This window comes from Bufo gargarizans, chromosome 3 (genome assembly GCF_014858855.1).
Source record: "Bufo gargarizans isolate SCDJY-AF-19 chromosome 3, ASM1485885v1, whole genome shotgun sequence".
In the NCBI taxonomy this organism is placed as follows: Eukaryota; Metazoa; Chordata; class Amphibia; order Anura; family Bufonidae; genus Bufo; species Bufo gargarizans.
Window position 1 is genome coordinate 50151240 of NC_058082.1, and position 18377 is coordinate 50169616.

Sequence of the window (18377 nt, forward strand, 5' to 3'; positions counted from 1 at the left end):
GAAACAGTCTGTTGGAAAACTCTAAATTCAAATAATTTTAGATTAGGGCAATCATGCTTCTACCATTAAAATGTTTATACGTGTTTCAATATTGCTTGCTGAAGTTTTTTAAATTTAGTTTTTTGAGGGACCAATGTCAATACTGGACCCATTGGTGGTCAGATGAAGTACAAAATCCTTGGATACAGCTTGAAAAATCAACTTCAGACAAAGGTGGAACACTAAAGCAAATAAAGCAGATCCTGATCTTCTCAATAACAGGCATTCCTGTTCCTGATTTTAAAAATCGTTGGGAAGTGATGAGATCAGTGTCTGGAAAAAACTCCATAATAAAAACCATCTATACCCTAAAGGGGATTGTCCGGCTGTGATCTACCACTTGGGGACATTGGCTGCAGTAGTGCACCTGACACTATCTGGAAGTTTACAGGGCAGTAACTGGACATCCAGTGAAGACAGACCAGGATCCACTTAGCCTAATTGGAGCAGTGGGGAACAGGTAACCATAGCTGTCTTAACAGGTCCTAGTGGGTGGGGCGTTGGTGGGGTATTGAAAAACAATCCTGGACAAACTTTTTAAGCTATCAGACTTTAATATCTCATAATTAGATATATTGGTTCTGTTTTGGAAATCCAGGCCCTTGATGAAAACAGGGGCTCCCTCATTAGAGATGTGAATTGATAGTGATTTGTTTCATATTTGAAGGAAGTGAGAAGAAATTAGATTTATTGTGATATACCAACTATATGCCTGAGTTAGCTCTCCTAGATATGAAAATGAATCAAATATGATTGGAAACATGATGGATGATAAGTCATTTTTTGGATGCCACATGTACGGATTTAGCAGAGTTAACACTTACACTCTTAACTCAAATTTCTTAAGTCATCGTGATATCCCAAAACAAAATCTAATGAAAAGCAATTAAAGGTGTCGACTTAACACAACTAGTTTAGTTAACACATCTAGTTAAGTATGTGTGTTAAAGGGGTATTCCCATCACAGACAATGGGGGCATATCGCTAGGACAATGCGAACGGAGCAGGGAGAGCTGTGGCTGGAGGACCCCGATATTTCCCAGGGTCCGTCCACCCCCAAGCACTGCTCCCCGCTGCTCCCATAGACGGGAATAAGAGTGTACATCGCACGCGTGGCCCCTGCTCCCATTCATTTATATGGGGCAGATGGAAATAGCCGAGCCAGCACTCGGCTATTTTAGGCGGCCCCATAGAAATGAATGGAGGGCGGTTGTGCATGTGCAGTGCACCCTCCGTTCATTTCCCCGCTCCGTTCACATTGTAGGGGCGGGTCCCAGAGGTGGGACCCACACCTATCAGACAATGGAGGCATATCCTAGCGATATTTCTCCATTGTTTGTGATGAGGATACCCCTTGAAATGTACTACAACTGTAACTTGATATAAAAAAAAACTGTGGGGCTCTTTTATGAAGCCAGGTATGCCTGGTTTTTCGTCTAAAAAAGTCACAAAGTTCATTTTTTTTCGACTTTTTGCCCTTATTTGCGTCTCTTTGCCAATTCCTCATGAGTTATATTTCTAGATGCGTGCTAGAGATAAGCAACACAGCGATAAATTGTAGCAGAGTCTGTAGTTCAGAAGTCTCCTACACTATTCCTGCACTCTCCCTGCACTCTCCCTCTCCAATATTGTCCTACACTCTCTGTTAAGAGTTTGCAGCAGCACTGTCCCTAGTGCATGAGCATTTTGTCACATCTCTACCTATGCTCAGCTCACAGGAAAATGATGGTAACTGTGTGGGATCAGGATTTTATAGGGCTCTGCCTAGTTGTGACATCACAGGGGGATGGCTACCTGTGGAATGGCTGGCTGCACGGCATTATGGGCGATCTCACGGTCCTGGGCTTGTCTCCTCTACACCTACTCTCACTTTCTAACACATGCAGCCGCTATTTTAGGAAAAGTAATTAATTACTACAAAGAGCAAGGAAATTCGGATGCGTTTCCCCGAATTCCATTTCAGATGCTTCACTTCGCTTAACACTATTCCCGATATTTGGGAGGTTATATTTAAATTTAACACGTATGTTATATATGGATGAATGACATAGGTATAATACAGATCAAACAAAAAAATAAGTACCTTCCTCCAAAGATGGAACATCTGAATAAATTATTATGGTTATTTTAAGGATATTAGAAACTACCTTAGGGGTAATATTTCTCCCTTGTAGCCCTCTCCATCCCCTCCCCCTCTTTTCCACTATTTTTTCCCTTTTCTTTAGTTCCTTCATCATTTTCATTAATCATTTTCTTCCCTTTGTGGTGTGTGGTCTGAAATTTCTTATTTTTTGATCAATGTGTCTTCTATGATTTTTTTGTACAACATAAAAAAATAATAATAATAATAGGGTTGGATGGAGGTCTTCTGCAGTCCACATAAGTCCCTTCTATGACTGTCCTGGTTTGCAGCGCACTATTGTGTAATCACCATGAAAACATGGGCTGATGTCTGGGACCACTAGGCTTGACCCTAACGCTGGCCCCGGCTTGTGATCTGTTGCATGTTCTCTATACTTGTCAAGCCAAGGGTGTGGTTGACAAGGCGCCAAAACTCATACACCTGAAGCTAGCCTTGTTGTCTCCAATGTCTCCAAGAACTGCTTGTTCTGTCTCTTTGATAACGAACCTCTTTTTGTATATGGCTATGAAATAATTTCTATCTTAACCCCTTAGAAACATAGAAACATAGAATGTGTCGGCAGATAAGAACCATTTGGCCCATTTAGTCTGCCCAATATACTAAATACTATGGATAGCCCCTGGCCCTATCTTATATGAAGGATGGCCTTATGCCTATCCCATGCATGCTTAAACTCCTCCACTGTATTTGCAGCTACCACTTCTGCAGGAAGGCTATTCCATGCATCCACTACTCTCTCAGTAAAGTAATACTTCCTGATATTAATGTAAAAACACAAAATGCAATCGCACACTGCAACCAGCACTCTGCCCTGCCTTTATGCTGGATGTTGAATAAGGCATTGGTGTACATTTTGGCCAAAGCGTAATAAGCCACTCACCACGTCAAGGTCGCCTTCATGAGTGGTCCCTAACACTAGTTCCTACCTTTTATGGGCCATGACAGCCACATAAAGTCCAGGGAGCGCAGGTACAGCATGCACGCCAAGCACACTCTGCTTTTAACCCCGTCCGGTGCCATTACAGCTTTCATCGGATCCAGGGATGCAAGTACTCACATGCATGCTGAGCCCACTTTATACTTCTCCTGGAGCCTAATGGCTACTGGTAGGTGCTGTATAAGCAGACTCAGTTTTATACTGACTTTAAGACCAGCCTCCAGGGGGCAGATTAACTGGACAGGTGTGCTTGACTGCTTGGAGATCGCCACGCCTCCAATACGTACTACAAAGAGAAAAATATGGAAAATTTCAGCCCGCACAACCCCTAGCAGGTGCAGATTGCTGTGGCGAAATAGAGATATAAATGTAAAAACACAAAATGCAATCGCACACTGCAACCAGCACTCTGCCCTGCCTTTATGCTGGATGTTGATTGCATTTTGTGTTTTTACATTTATATCTCTATTTCGCCACAGCAATCTGCACCTGCTAGGGGTTGTGCGGGCTGAAATTTTCCACTTCCTGATATTACTTTTAAACCTTTGCCCCTCTAATTTAAAACTATGTCCTCTTATAGCAGTTTTTCTTCTTTTAAATATTCTTTCCTCGTTTACCTTGTTGATTCAATATCCTTCTGGAGATATGGTCTCCAGTACTGAGCACAATACTCCAAATGAGGTCTCACTAGTGCTCTGTAGAGCGGCATGAGCACCTCCCTCTTTCTACTGGTAATTCCTCTTGCTATACACCCAAGCATTCTGCTAGCATTTCCTGCTGCTCTGTGACATTGTCTGCCTACCTTTAAGTCTTCTGAAATAATGATCCCTAAATCCCTTTCCTCAGATACTGAGGTTAGGACTGTATCACTGATTTTATATTCTGCTCTTGGGTTTTTACGTCCCAGGTGCATTATCTTGCAGTTATCAACATTAAATTTTAGTTGCCATTTGGTGTATTCCTCCAGGAACATCAAACCTTCTGCAATTTCGCTGATAAAGATATTAAACAATATGGGTCCCAGAACAGATCCCTGAGGTACCCCACTGGTAACAAGACCTTGGTCTGAATATACTCCATTGACTACAACCCTCTGTTGCCTGTCCCTCAGCCACTGCCTAATCCATTCAACAATATGGGAGTTCAAGCCCAATGACTGCACTTTATTGATAAGCCTTCTATGTGGGACAGTATCAAAAGCCTTACTAAAGTCTAGATAAGCGATGTCTACTGCACCTCCTCCATCTATTATTTTAGTCACCCAATCAAAAAAATCAATAAGATTAGTTTGACATGATCTCCCTGAAGTAAACCCATGCTGTTTTTCATCTTTCAATCCATGGGAGTTTAGATGGTCCACAATCCTCTCCTTAAGTATGGTTTCCATTAATTTCCCAACTATTGATGTCAGGCTTACTGGCCTATAGTTGCTCGATTCCTCCCTACTACCTTTCTTGTGAATGGGCACAGCATTTGCTAATTTCCAATCTTCTGGCACGACTCCTGTTGCCAGTGATTGGTTATATAAATCTGTTAATGGTTTTGCTAGTTCACCGCTGAGCTCTTTTAATAGCTTTGGGTGTATCCAATCAGGCCCCTGTGACTTATTTGTAATTTTAGACAGTTGACTTAGAACCTCTTCCTCTGTAAAGACACATGCGTCAAAAGATTCATTAGTCTTCTTTCCTAACTGAGGACCTTCTCCTTCATTTTCCTTTGTAAAAACTGAACAGAAGTATGCATTGAGGCAGTCAGCTAGTTCTTTATCTTCTTCCATATACCTTCCTTCTTTAGTTTTTAATTTGGTAATTCCTTGTTTTAGTTTCCTTTTTTCATTTATGTATCTGAAGAATGCCTTATCGCCTTTTTTCCCTGACTGAGCTAATTTCTCTTCTGCCTGTGCTTTAGAAGCTCTTATAACTTGCTTGGCCTCTCTCTGCCTAATCTTATAAATTTGTCTGTCAGCCTTGTTTAGTTTTTTTTTAATAATTACTAAATGCTATCTTTTTGTTTTTAATGATTTTGGCCACTTCTGCTGAGTACCACAGTGGTCTCTTCCTTTTTTTGCTTTTACTGACAAGCCTAATGCAATTTTCTGTTGCCTTCAATAGTGCCACTTTTAAGTAGTCCCATTTCTCCTGGACTCCAATGAAACTGTTCCAGTCTGATAGGGACTCGTATACCACTAATCTAATTTTAGAAAAGTTAGTTTTTCTAAAATCTAAAACTTTTGTTTTTGTGTGGTGTGACTCAGTCACTGTACTTATAGTAAACCACACTGACTGGTGATCACTAGATCCCAAGCTTTCCCCTACAGTAATATCAGATACCAAATTCCCATTTGTGAATACTAAATCTAAAATGGCCTCCTTCCGGGTTGGCTCCTCCACTACTTGCTGTAGAGATAATCCCAGTAGGGAATTTAGAATATCTGTACTCCTGGAAGAACTAGCTTTTTTGGTTTTCCAGTTTACATCTTGAAGATTGAAGTCTCCCATAATGATAACTTCCCCCTTCAATGTCATTTTAGCTATTTCCTCAACTAGTAGATCATCTAATTCTTTGACTTGGCTAGGTGGTTTATATATCACACCTACATGAGTTACCTTATGATTATCAAGCTGCAAGGTAACCCAAACTGACTCTAAATTGTTCTCGCTAACTTGTATCATATTAGTGACCACTAATATGCCTTTTTATGGCACCCCGGTCTAAGTGGTGCACAGGTCTCCCATGCAGTGAAGAGCTGGGCTTGGCTCTAACATTAGAGCCAAGATTCTACTCTAATAGCCCAGATTGGCAGCAGTGCAAATCTGAGCCATTTAACCCAGTACAAGCCGTGGTCAATAGCGCCTGAAGCATGTAAGTGGTTACAGAGGGAGCAGATTTCCTCTGCTTCCCATTGGCACCCTATGAATGATATTGCGGGGTGCCAATGTGTGAGAACGCGGAAAGCCCCAGGCCTGCCACAGAGCGTTCCAGCAGGCCATGTCTCTCTGGCGCAGCCTGCTGGAGAATGTCAATACAGCACTGACATTAAAATACATTGCACTACAGGAATAGTTAAAAATTTAAAGTAAAAAAATATACACAATGTAAGTCAATGGGGATGGATCCGTTTCACAGACACAATCTGGGACAATAGAAAACTGATCCGTTCTCCATTGACTTTGAATGGTGTTCAAGATGGATCCGTCTTGGCTATGTTAAAGATAATGCAACTGGAATATTAATAAAGGGGTCATCGAGGTTTAGGAAACATTTGGACGCAAGCAGGGATTGTCATAAAATAGCAAAATAAGCACTACTTGAATTAACTGTCATAACTGCGCTGCTGTTTTGGTCGTTCCCACTGGTCTTTGTTTAAAGGGCTGCAGGGCTGAAGTCATGTCTACACATGACCGCCACATAAAGGTACAGTGACTGACTGTAGTGGTCCTTCTCATGAAAAGGTATTTAAAGTGAAGTCAGTGTCTATATATCAATATCACATCTTTGCGATTTAGTTTTTCACACAGTGAGAACTGAACTGGGTTTGCACTCAATCTTTATGATATTGCTGCCTGTCACTGGTTCAGTACGTCCACTTGTTCAGTTCTGAAATTGCATGAATATCGTTATTACTTCTTCTTTAAAAATAAAAAAATAAATAAAAATCATTGCAAAATCATTTCTGGTGTATATCCTGAAATATCTGGTTATCTTGATATCAAGGAGAAACACACATGCCAGGAATTAGCTTTTGATTTAGTATGCAAATGCACTCTTTAATTAGCTTAATCATGTCACTAATTAAATGCATGAAGTGATACAGCTAAATATCGTGCTAGCCGGAGAGCAAGCACGGTGGGTGAGTGATAATTAATAAGATTACAAAACAATGGCAGCTTAGTGCTCAATAATCACCATTAATATCTATTCTAATTGGTTTTTGGATCAGTCTTGTAAATCCAGACATATGTATATAAACACATGGTGTATGGTCTTAATGCCATCTGTACATTTTACATACACTATATGGAGAAAAATATTCGGGCACTTCTCTTAATAATTGAATAATTCAGTCCCATTGCCACATATGTATAAAATCCAGCACCTAGCCATGCAGTCTGCATTTAAAAACATTTGTGAAAGAATGGCTCGTTCTAAAGAACTCAATAAATTTGAGCTTGATACTGTAATATTGTTCTGTGGAGTAACAGATCATGCTTATCTATCTGGCAGTGTGATGGACGTCTGGGTTTGGAAAATGTCAAAAGAACATTAATTGACTGACTGCATTGTGCCAACTGTACAGGTTGGTGGAGGAGGGCCCATAAATGTGAATGTAAGCTTTTGTATGAGCACATGGAAGCGCTCAGAAAGGAAGGAGCGCCATTTGGCTTTTAGAGTGTGGAATGGTTTTTAGGCGCTCCATCTTATTTGCAGAGACCCTGCGGTACAACACCTATACATTAGAAAGTGTCAATAAGTGACCCCATTTTGGAAACTACACTAGTGTGGATCGAGCACCAAAGTGCTCAGGTGCTCTTGTGCTCGAGTAGAACACTTTGGGATGCTTGGGTGCTCTACAGAGCACCATAGCACATTGGAAGTCAATGGGATAACGAGAGCATTAAACCAGGCACCCCCTGCTCTGAAGAGGGGAGGGTGACTGGTTCACAGGAAAATATCAGAAATTGATGGAAACACCACTGAAATGGTTCGGGAACAGCATGGGGAGGATGTCTCAATTCATCTTGGACTCCCAGGTCGCTGCTGGGAATGATGGTGTCCGAGTAGTACGCCACTTTTACAGACTGACAATAATACTCACAAAACCGAAGATAAAATCAATTTTAGAGGAAAAATTGTTAGGAAACATTCTTTCCTGTATATTTTCTTGTATATAAAGTGCAAGTGCTGCCAAAAATTACAAGGAATAGGCACTCCGATACAACCTGTATATCACATAAAGGAGGGCATTCACATTGTGGTACAATTGTTCAGGTAGTGGGACTCCTACACTCATAAAGCCTATGCACTAAGGGAAAGGGCTGCCAAATATTACAAGGAACCGACACTCCAAATCATCCTTTATTACACATAAAGGAGTGCATCATACACACTCTTGAAAAATTATGATTGATGGCATGCTGATGGTCCTCAAAAACATTAGGAGCAAGGGCCTGCTGGTGACCCTCTAAAACATTAGGGGCGAGGGCCTGCTGCTGATCTAAAACATTAGGGGTGAGGATCTGCTGCTGAGCTGACCCTCAAAAACATTAGGTGTGAGGGCCTGCTGCTGATCTGACCATCTAAAACATTAGGGGTGAAGGGCTGCTGGTGACCCCCTAAAACATTATGGATGAGGGTCTGCTGCTGAGCTGATCCTCTAAAACATTAGGAGTGAGGGCAGCCTAATAAGCATGTTGATATAATGGAGGAGGACGACGAGAAAAGGAAGATTGAAGCATATACCCTTTTTTTGTGGTGGAAGTGGTGTATGGGAATACAGTGTATTCAATACACCATAAAAGCCAAATTTAAAGTGCCTTTATGTTCAGCCGCTTTCGGTGTAGGCAACCCAGGCCTTGTTCATTTTGACAGGCGGACGCGCTTATCAGTTATTATGCCCCCAGCAGCACTAAATACCTGCTCTGACAAAACAATGGTGGCAGGGCAGGCCAGCACCTCCAAGGAGTAGAGCGCCAGTCCATGCCACATATTCTAGCTTGGATACCCAATAGGCACAGAGGGATCACTGAGGACGCTGACTGCTACGTATTCCTTCACCATCTTCCAAAATGTTTCCCTTCTTGTCACGCTGGGCTGTACATCAGGGTGAGGGGGCTGGCGGGGTGTCATGAAACTGTCCCAGGCCTTGGAGAGTGTTGCCCTGCCTCTGTTGGAACTGCTGAGTGTTCCCCTCATCTCCCCTTCTCAGTTGCCCAAGGAACTACGTACTCTGCCGCCAGCGTTGTTAGCTGGAAATGTTTGGAGCAATTTTTCCACAAGGACCTTCTGGTATTGCACCATTTTTACTAGTCCTCTCTATCACAGGAGTGAGAGATAAGAAGTTTTCTTTTTAGCGGGGGTCTAAAAGGGTGAACAACCAGTAATCAGTAGATGACTTTTGGAAATTGGCACACATGCAGCGCACCTTCACCAGTAGCTCAGGCGAATTGGGGTAGGTTTTGAGAAACCACTGAATCACTAAGTTGAACACATGGGCTAGGCATGGTATATGTGTGAGCTTGTCGAGCTCCAAAGCCGCCACCAAGTTACGGACGTTATCAGACACAATCATGCCTGGTTGTAGGTTGAGTGGCGAGAGCAAACAAACTGAAAAAAATGGTGTGGTGTTATCCACCTCAGCCCCCCTAGCTTAAACCCCCTTAATGACCAGATCACTTTTTACAATTCTGCACTACACTACTTTCACGGTTTATTGCTCGGTCATACAACTTACCACCCAAATGAATTTTACCTCCCTTTCTTCTCACTAATAGAGCTTTCATTTGGTGGTATTTCATTGCTGCTGACATTTTAACTTTTTTTGATATTTTTCACTTTTTGTTGTAAAATTTTTCAAATAAAACTACATTTCTATATACATTTTTCTCTAAATTTATTGTTCTAAAATCCAATAAGTGTATATTTATTGGTTTGGGTAAAAGTTATAGCGTTTACAAACTATAGTGCAAAAAATTAATTTACGCACTTTGACTTTCTGAGCACCTGTCATGTTTCCTGAGGTTCTACAATGCCCAGACAGTAGAAACACCCCACAAATGACCCAATTTCGGAAAGTAGACATCCTAAGGTATTTGCTGATGGGCATAGTGAGTTCATGGAAGTTTTTATTTTTTGTCACAAGTTAGCGGAAATGGAATTTTTTTTATTTTCTTACAAAGTCTCATATTCCACTAACTTGTGACAAAAAATTTAATTTTACATGAACTCACCATACCCCTCACGGAATACCTTGGGGTGTTGTCTTTCTAAAATGGGGTCACTTGTGGAGTTTTTATACTGCCCTTGCATTTTAGGGGCCCTAAAGCATGAGAAGTAGTTTGGAATCCAAACTAATGCCCAATGAAATCCTAAAAGTACTCATTGGAATTTGGGCCCCTTTGCGCACCTAGGCTGCATAAAAGTGTCACACATGTGGTATCGCCGTACTCAGAAGAAGTAGGGAAATGTGTTTTGGGGTGTATTTTTACATATACCCATGCTGGGTGAGATAAATATCTCTGTAAAAGACAACTTTTCCCATTTTTTTTATACAAAGTTGTCATGTTACAGAGATATTTCTCTCACCCAGTAAGGGTATATGCAAAAATACACCCAAAAACACATTGCCCTACTTCTCCTGAGTACGGCGATACCACATGTGTGACACTTTTTTGCAGCCTAGGTGCGCAAAGGGGCCCAAATTCCAATGAGTACCTTTTAGGAGGGCATTTTTAGGCATTTGGATTCCAGACTTCTTCTCTAGCTTTAGGGCCCCTAAAATGCCAAGGCAGTATAAATACCCCACATGTGACCCCATTTTGGAAAGAAGACACCCCAAGATATTCCGTGAGGGGCATGGCGAGTTTCTAGAAGGTTTTTTTTTGGCACAAGTTAGCGGAAATTGTTTTTTTTTTTTTTTTTTCTCACAAAGTCTCCCTTTCCGCTAACTTGTGACAAAAAGTTCAATCTTTCATGGACTCAATATGCCCCTCAGCGAATACCTTGTGGTGTCTTCTTTCCAAAATGGGGTCATTTGTGGGGTGTTTGTACTGCCCTGGCATTTGAGGGTCTCCGCAATCATTACATGTATGGCCAGCATTAGGAGTTTCTGCTATTCTCCTTATATTGAGCATACGGGTAATGAGATTTTTTTTTTCCGTTCAGCCTCTGGGCTGAAAGAAAAAATAAACGGCACAGATTTCTTCATTCGCATCGATCAATGTGGATGAAAAAATCTCTGCCCAAAAATGTGCAAAAAAAAAAAAAAGAGGGGAAAGGCGTCTGCCAGGACATAGGAACTCCGCCCAATATCCAAACCCAGTCAGCTCCTATGCCCTGGCAAACCCAATTTCTCCATTCACATCAATCGATGTGGATGAATAAATCATTGCCGGAGATTTTTATTTATTTTTTTATATACAAAGTGTTTGCCAAAGCATATGAACACCGCCCCTGAGCTCATAAGCCTCGGCAAACGTATGCTTCTGCGCCTTTTGCCGACCTGCCTACTGCGCATGTGCGGGCCGGATATGCGCGTCATCTCGCGTCTCGCGAAATGACGCATCGATGACGCATCCCTGCGTTAGGCGGTCGGGAGGTGGTTAAAGAGGTTGTCTGGTCCCAAATTCTAAATTATTTTTATGTGCTCCTAACACACCTCACCATCCATACATATGCCCCCAATACCTGTTTTTCATGTCCGAGCTTTCCTTCCACCCTGGAAGACATCATATTATCCTGGCAGATCTGTTTACTTTCTTCCCTTCGTGTTTTGTTGAATACATAACTTTATTAATACACAAGCCTGGCTGCACTGCACAGTAATGAGTCACAGGCTGGACACGCCCCCCCTCTCTGCTCTGCCTGCAGCTGCTACACCCACAACAACTTTTGTGTCCATCTTTCTGCACACAGACATGAATCTACTTCTCACTCAGTGTCTAAATCCCATCACTGACCGTCCACAGGCTCTGCCCTCACCATCTCCAGAGTGGTAATAAACAGCTGGAGGCAGCAAGCACACCCAAACACATCTGTATCTATTCCTATCCTGTGTGATACAGCCTGCGGAGCTGTGTATCTAAACCAGGCATGCTCAACCTGCGGCCTTCCAGCTATTGTAAAACTACAACTCCTATCATGCCTAGCTGTAGGCTGTCCAGGCATGCTGGGAGTTTTAGTTTTGCAACAGCTGGAGGGCCGCAGGTTGGGCATGCCTGATCTAAACTCATCACTGACCGTCCACAGGCTCTACCCTCGCCATCTCCAGATTGTGATAAACAGCTGGAATCGGCAAGCACGTCCAAACACATCTGCATCTAATCCTAACATGTAGGTGTGCCTGATACAGAGCCTGTTCTGTGCGATACTGCCTGCGGAAATGTGCATCTAAACAGGCCCGGACTTGCCTGCCGGGATACCGGGAATTTTCGCGGCCCTGGTGGCAAGTGGGGGCGGCCGGCGGCAGGGCACAGCAGCAGGAGATAAGCACTTCCATTGTGGAAGCACTCATCTCCATAGTGATCTGTATCGCCGTCCTCAGGACGGAGGGAGAGGTGTGTCCCCTCCTGTTCTAGTGCTGGCAGCCTATCAGAGGACGGTGCATGCGGCGCAATGACGTCATCGCGCCGCCTGAGCCATATAGCAAGGGACCCAGGCCGGAAGAGGCCTGCATCGCATCGCTGGAAGTAAGTATAAGTGTTTATTTTTTTTATATAGGTACAATACTGGAAAATGATAAGGGGGGGGGGGGGGGCTACTGGATCATGATAAGGGGGGGCCTACTCGATCATGATAAGGGGGGGCCTACTGGATCATGATAAGGGGGGGCCTACTGGATCATGATAGGGGGGGCCTACTGGATCATGATAAGGGTGGGCCTACTGGCAGATGATATGGGGGCCTACTGGCACATGATATGGGGGCTACTGGCACATGATATGGGGGCCATTGGCACATGATATTGGGGCGCTCTGGCTGCTGGCACATGATGGTGGTGGGGCTCTTATTACTGGAACATGATTGGGGGGTATCTTACTGGCACATGATTGGGGGCATCTATGGGGGCACATCTTACTGGCACATGATTGGGGGCATCTATGGGTGCACATCTTACTGGCACATGATTGGGGGCATCTATGGGGGCACATTCTACTGGCACATGATTGGGGGCATCTATTGGGGCATATATTACTGGCACATGATTGGGGGCACTATAGGGGCATCTACTGAGGCTAAAAAGAAGGTGTATTTTATATGGGGGGCTCTGTATAGGGGCATTTTATACTGGGACATATTATGGTGGGGGAAGGGGGGAGGAGCACTATGGGGTCATCTACGGGGGCACTGAGAAGGGGTATTTTATATTGGCACATTATGGGAACATTAGCTCAACTGGGGGCATTACAAGGGGGTATGTTTTGCACATTATAAGGATAATTATTACTACTGGGGGGGCATTATGGTGGGCTTTATTACTCCCCATGGTATGACCCCCTAGTAGCAGCACCAGCCTCTCCCTGCTCTGCTATCCCTCTGCCCCTTCTCCAAATCCTTATTATAAAATCTTTCCCATTAGGATAAAACCGGCTCCGCCGAGCCCCTGGCCAAGTGTTGAAGTGGCGTCCGAGATCCCCAAGGGCCAAGTAATTGTAAGTTTTCATGTGAAATATGTTTATGTTTGTAGTTGCAGATTTTTTTTTGCAGCAGCAGCATATGGGTGAGATTTTATAAATATTTTTATTATTTGGTCGAAAGGCTCATTGGGGGGATTGTAACAGGACTGCCGTAGAAAATCTAAAATAGCTGGTCAAGTAAAATGTTGCATGCAACAATCATTAAATAGGTGGCCAACAAAAAAGGGGGCGGGTCAAAGGGCGTGGTAAAACACTGTCTGAGCATGCTGAGAGTTGTAGTTTTGCAACAGTTGGAGGCATCCTGGTTGGGAAAACACTGGGGGTTCTACAAAAGAGCTATCGTGGGGCAAAGTTCATATTCGTGTTTACACACAAATTTTAAAATGAATGCTTTCTCCTATTATAAACAAGTAAATAATGACGCAATGCTGTGGGGCTGGTATGCAACTTTTTCCAAGGCTGGTTTTTATCCCCAGTCCGGCCCTGCATCTAATCCCATCTTCTATGATATAGCCTGCTGAGCAGTGTATCTAAACACTTATGCACACAACCGTATCCATTTTGCGATCTGCATTTTTTGCAGTCCCATTGAGTTCTACGAATTTGAGGACCTCATTTTGAAGACCAGAATAGGACATGTTCTGTCTTTACTGGAACTGACATACGGATGTAAAAACACACTGAAGACGTCCATGTGCTTTCCACATCTGTATGTCAGTTCTGCAAAATATAGAACATGCCCTATTCTGGTCCTCATAATGCAGATCTAAAACCCATAGAACTCAATGGGACTGCAAAAAAATTTCAAAATCGCACACAGACAGTAACCTTATTTAGTGGATCAGCGATTTTCAGAACACAAAACGCATATGGTTCTGTGCATGAGCCCTATCGCTTATACAGAGAACCCATAACAGTGACAACAACAGTGCTCCCTTTTGCCATCCAATGCCCCCATTGTGCTATCCAGTGCTACCATTGCCATTCTCATGTGTCATCCAGTGCCCTTTGTGTGCCATCCCCAGTGCTCCTCGTGTGCCATCCAGTGCCCTCTGTGTGCCATCCTCAGTGCCCCCTTTGCCATCCACAGTGCCCATTGTGTGCCATCCCCAGTGCCCTCACTTCCATCCATGGTGCCCCTTAGGCTTCGTTCACATCAGCGTTCAGCCATTCCGTTCTCCTACTCCGTTATAGGGAGAGGAAAAAACGGAAAGGACGGATTCGGCACATAACTGAGCCGAACGGAGCCAACGGACCCCATAGACCCCTATAGACTATAATGGGGTCCGTACGGTTTACGCCCAGAGGAAGATTTTTGAAGCGGAGATAAACATCCTGCATGCACTACTTTTGTCTCCGCTCTAAAATCATCTTCTGAGCGTAAACCCCACGGACCCCGTGGCCGAATCCGTCCTTTCCATTTTTCCTGCCCCTATAACGGAGTAGGAGAACGGAAAGGCTGAATGCTGATGTGAACGAAGCCTTATGTTCAATCCAGTGCCCCCTTTGCCATCCACAATGCCCCTCATGTGCCCCCTGTTCCATCCACAGTGCCTCTCATGTGCTCCTTTGCCATCCACAATGCCCCTTATGTGCCCCTATTGCCATTCACAGTGCCCCTCATGTGTCCACTTTGCCATACAGTGCCCCTCATGTGCCCCCTTTGCCATTCACAGTGCCCCTCATGTGCCCCCTTTGCCATCCACAGTGCCCCTCATGTTCCCCTTTGCCATCCACAATACCCCTCATGTGCTACTTTGCCATCCACAATGCCCTTCATGTGCCCCATTGCCATCCACAGTGCCCCTCATGTGCTCCTTTGCCATCCACAATGCCCCTCATGTGCCCCATTGCCATTCACAATGCCCCTCATGTGCCCCATTGCCACCCACAATGCCCCCTTTGCCATTCACAGTGCCCCTCATGTGCACCCTTTGCCATACACAGTGCCCCTCATGTGGCCCTTTGCCATCCACAGTGTCCCTCATGTGCCCCTTTGCCATCCACAGTGCCCCTCATGTGCCCCCATTGCCATTCACAGTGGCCCTCATGTGCTACTTTGCCATCCACAATGCCCCTCATGTGCCCCCATTGCCATCCACAGTGTCCTTCATGTGCTCATTTACCATCCACAGTGTCCTTCATGTGCATATTTGCCATCCACAGTGCCCCTTGTGTGCCATCCACAGTGCCCCCACTGCCATCCATGGTGCCCCTTATGTGCCATCCAGTGCCCCCTTTGCCATTCACAGTGCACCTCATGTGCCCCCTTTGCCATCCACACTGCCCCTCATATGCCCCTTTGCCATCCACACTGCCCCTTTGCTATCCACAATGCCCCTCATGTGCCTCCTTTGCCATCCACACTGCTCCTCATGTGCCCCTTTGCCATCCACAAATCCCCTCATGTGCCCCCTTTGCCATCCACAATGCCCCTGATGTGCCCCCTTTGCCATCCACACTGCCCCTGATGTGCCCCCTTTGCAATTCATACTTGAAGTTGAAATGAAATGAAACTGTAGGAAGCAGTTTCTGACACTTCCCTCACTCGAGATTCCGGTGCATGCGCAGTGTAAATTTGTATGTATCCAGAGCAGAGAGACCGGCGCATGCGCACTGTACTGCAAACATTGTGTGTACTGCGCCTGCGTTGGAGGAAGAAGACGGAGGCCGGCGCTTCAACTTGCAGGAGGCGGTGACGTCATTAGTGACGATCTGTCTTCTGCTCAAGAAGAGACGACCGGAAGACAGGGAAACGGACTTCGCCAGGAACCATGTGACCAGGAGGAAGATCTCGGGGACGGCAAAACTGTGGAAGGTAAGTTTGTCAACATTAATCCACAGGTTAGCATTAAAGAGCAAAAAGCTGTTTTTGGCTGGAGAACCCCTTTAAACAAGCAGGAAGTGCTCAAACCCACACCCAGTTGTGCATATATATACAGGGGAGCACATCCTGCACTTATGGCCCGTTGCTAATGGCGATCCCTAGTAAAAATTCATACAGTGGAGGATGCCCGCAGCGGACCACAAGTACCACAATAAACATCCTACATAAGATAGCAATTATGTGGATGTGATAATCAATATAACAATATAATAATAGCAAAGACAATTGCACTCTGCGGACTTACTAAACTCTCAAACTGATGATAAAATTTAGAGATTAGCCAATATGTCCTACTATGGAGGACATGTCTGAGCCCGAGCATCGCACCAAGGTTTCTCAAGTAGCTCGGGTCCTAACACTCACCTACTTGAGCTGCATGGGCAATACCAGGGGCCAGTGGGCGAATTACAGGAGCGTGAGGTCCGACTCACAGACAACTCACCAGTTACCTCCCGCATGGAACCATGCTAGCAATGGGAGGAGTCTGCGAGTCCTACTCAAGAATGGCTGATATGGCCCAGGCCTCGCAGGTGCACCTAAATGTAGCCTGTGGATAGAAAACAGGCTCATTTAAATTGGAGTTTATACACCATCTCTATATGTGTCACGGCGGACAAGCACTCAGACACACAGAAAAACCAACAACCAGGCTCTAGGCGAGAAGCAGGGGAAGGGTCACCTCCTAGCTAATCCCTGACCTCTCTCCCTGCACTGCTCAGCCCACATGCAGACCTTGGTGGTAGGAATGCAGTGTCCTTGTGCCTGGGCTAATACACCCTAAACTCCCTGAGATGGTGAAAAGGGGAAATCGGAGCAGCCTGCTCACACAGAACCTGTATGGGAGAGATGACACAAACACAACTTAAATAGCAAACAACAAAAACTGAAACCAAACTTATCTTATCTGAGCTGGGACAGACAACCTTCCTGGCTTGCTTCCTAGGCCAGACTGATTTCTATAACCCGCTCAGAGCACTGGAATTGAGAGCTATTTAAACTAATGACCCCACCCAGTGCACCTGATGGGAGGCAGATCCAGCACGACTCCAAAACAAACACTAAACATGTGCTGCTATTCTGGCCGACCTCCGCACATAGTCAGAGCCGGGCATGACAGTACCCCCCCCCCCTTCTACGGGTGACCTCCGGACACCCCGGACCAACCTTATCCGGATGGGCTCTATGAAAAGCCCTCACCAGTCGGCTGGCACTGACATCCAGCGCAGGAACCCACATCCTCTCCTCAGGGCCGTATCCCCTCCAGTGTACCAGATACTGAAGGGAACCCCGAAGAACTCTAGAGTCGAGAACCCTAGAGATCTCGAACTCCAAATTTCCATTGACCAGAATAGGAGGAGGAGGCAATGGCGATGGTTCCACCGGTTTCACATATTTTTTCAGTAAAGACCTGTGGAACACATCATGAATCCTCCAAGTTTGCGGAAGATCCAGCCGAAACGCTACTGGGTTGATCACTGCAGATATTTTGTACAGACCGATAAATCTTGGACCCAGTTTCCAAGATGACACTCTCAACTTAATATTTTTAGTGGACAACCATACCAGATCACCCACACACAGGTCGGGACCAGTCACACGTCTCTTGTCAGCCATTCGCTTATACCTCTCACCCATCTTCTCCAAATTCCCTTGGATCTTCCGCCAGATGGAAGACAAGGCAGAAGAAAATCTCTCCTCCTCTGGCATCCCAGAGGAACCAGTCCCAGAAAAGGTACTAAACTGAGGATGAAAGCCGTATGCGCCAAACAACGGCGACTTACCCGTGGAATCCTGCCTACGGTTATTCAAAGCAAATTCTGCTAGAGACAAGAATGAGGACCAGTCCTCCTGATTCTCAGCCACAAAGCACCTCAAGTAGGTCTTCAGGTTTTGATTAGTATGCTCTGTCTGTCCATTCGACTGCGGATAAAAAGCCGAAGAGAACGAAAGTTGAATGCCAAGCCGAGAGCAGAACGCCCTCCAAAACCTGGAGACAAACTGCGTGCCCCTATCGGAGAC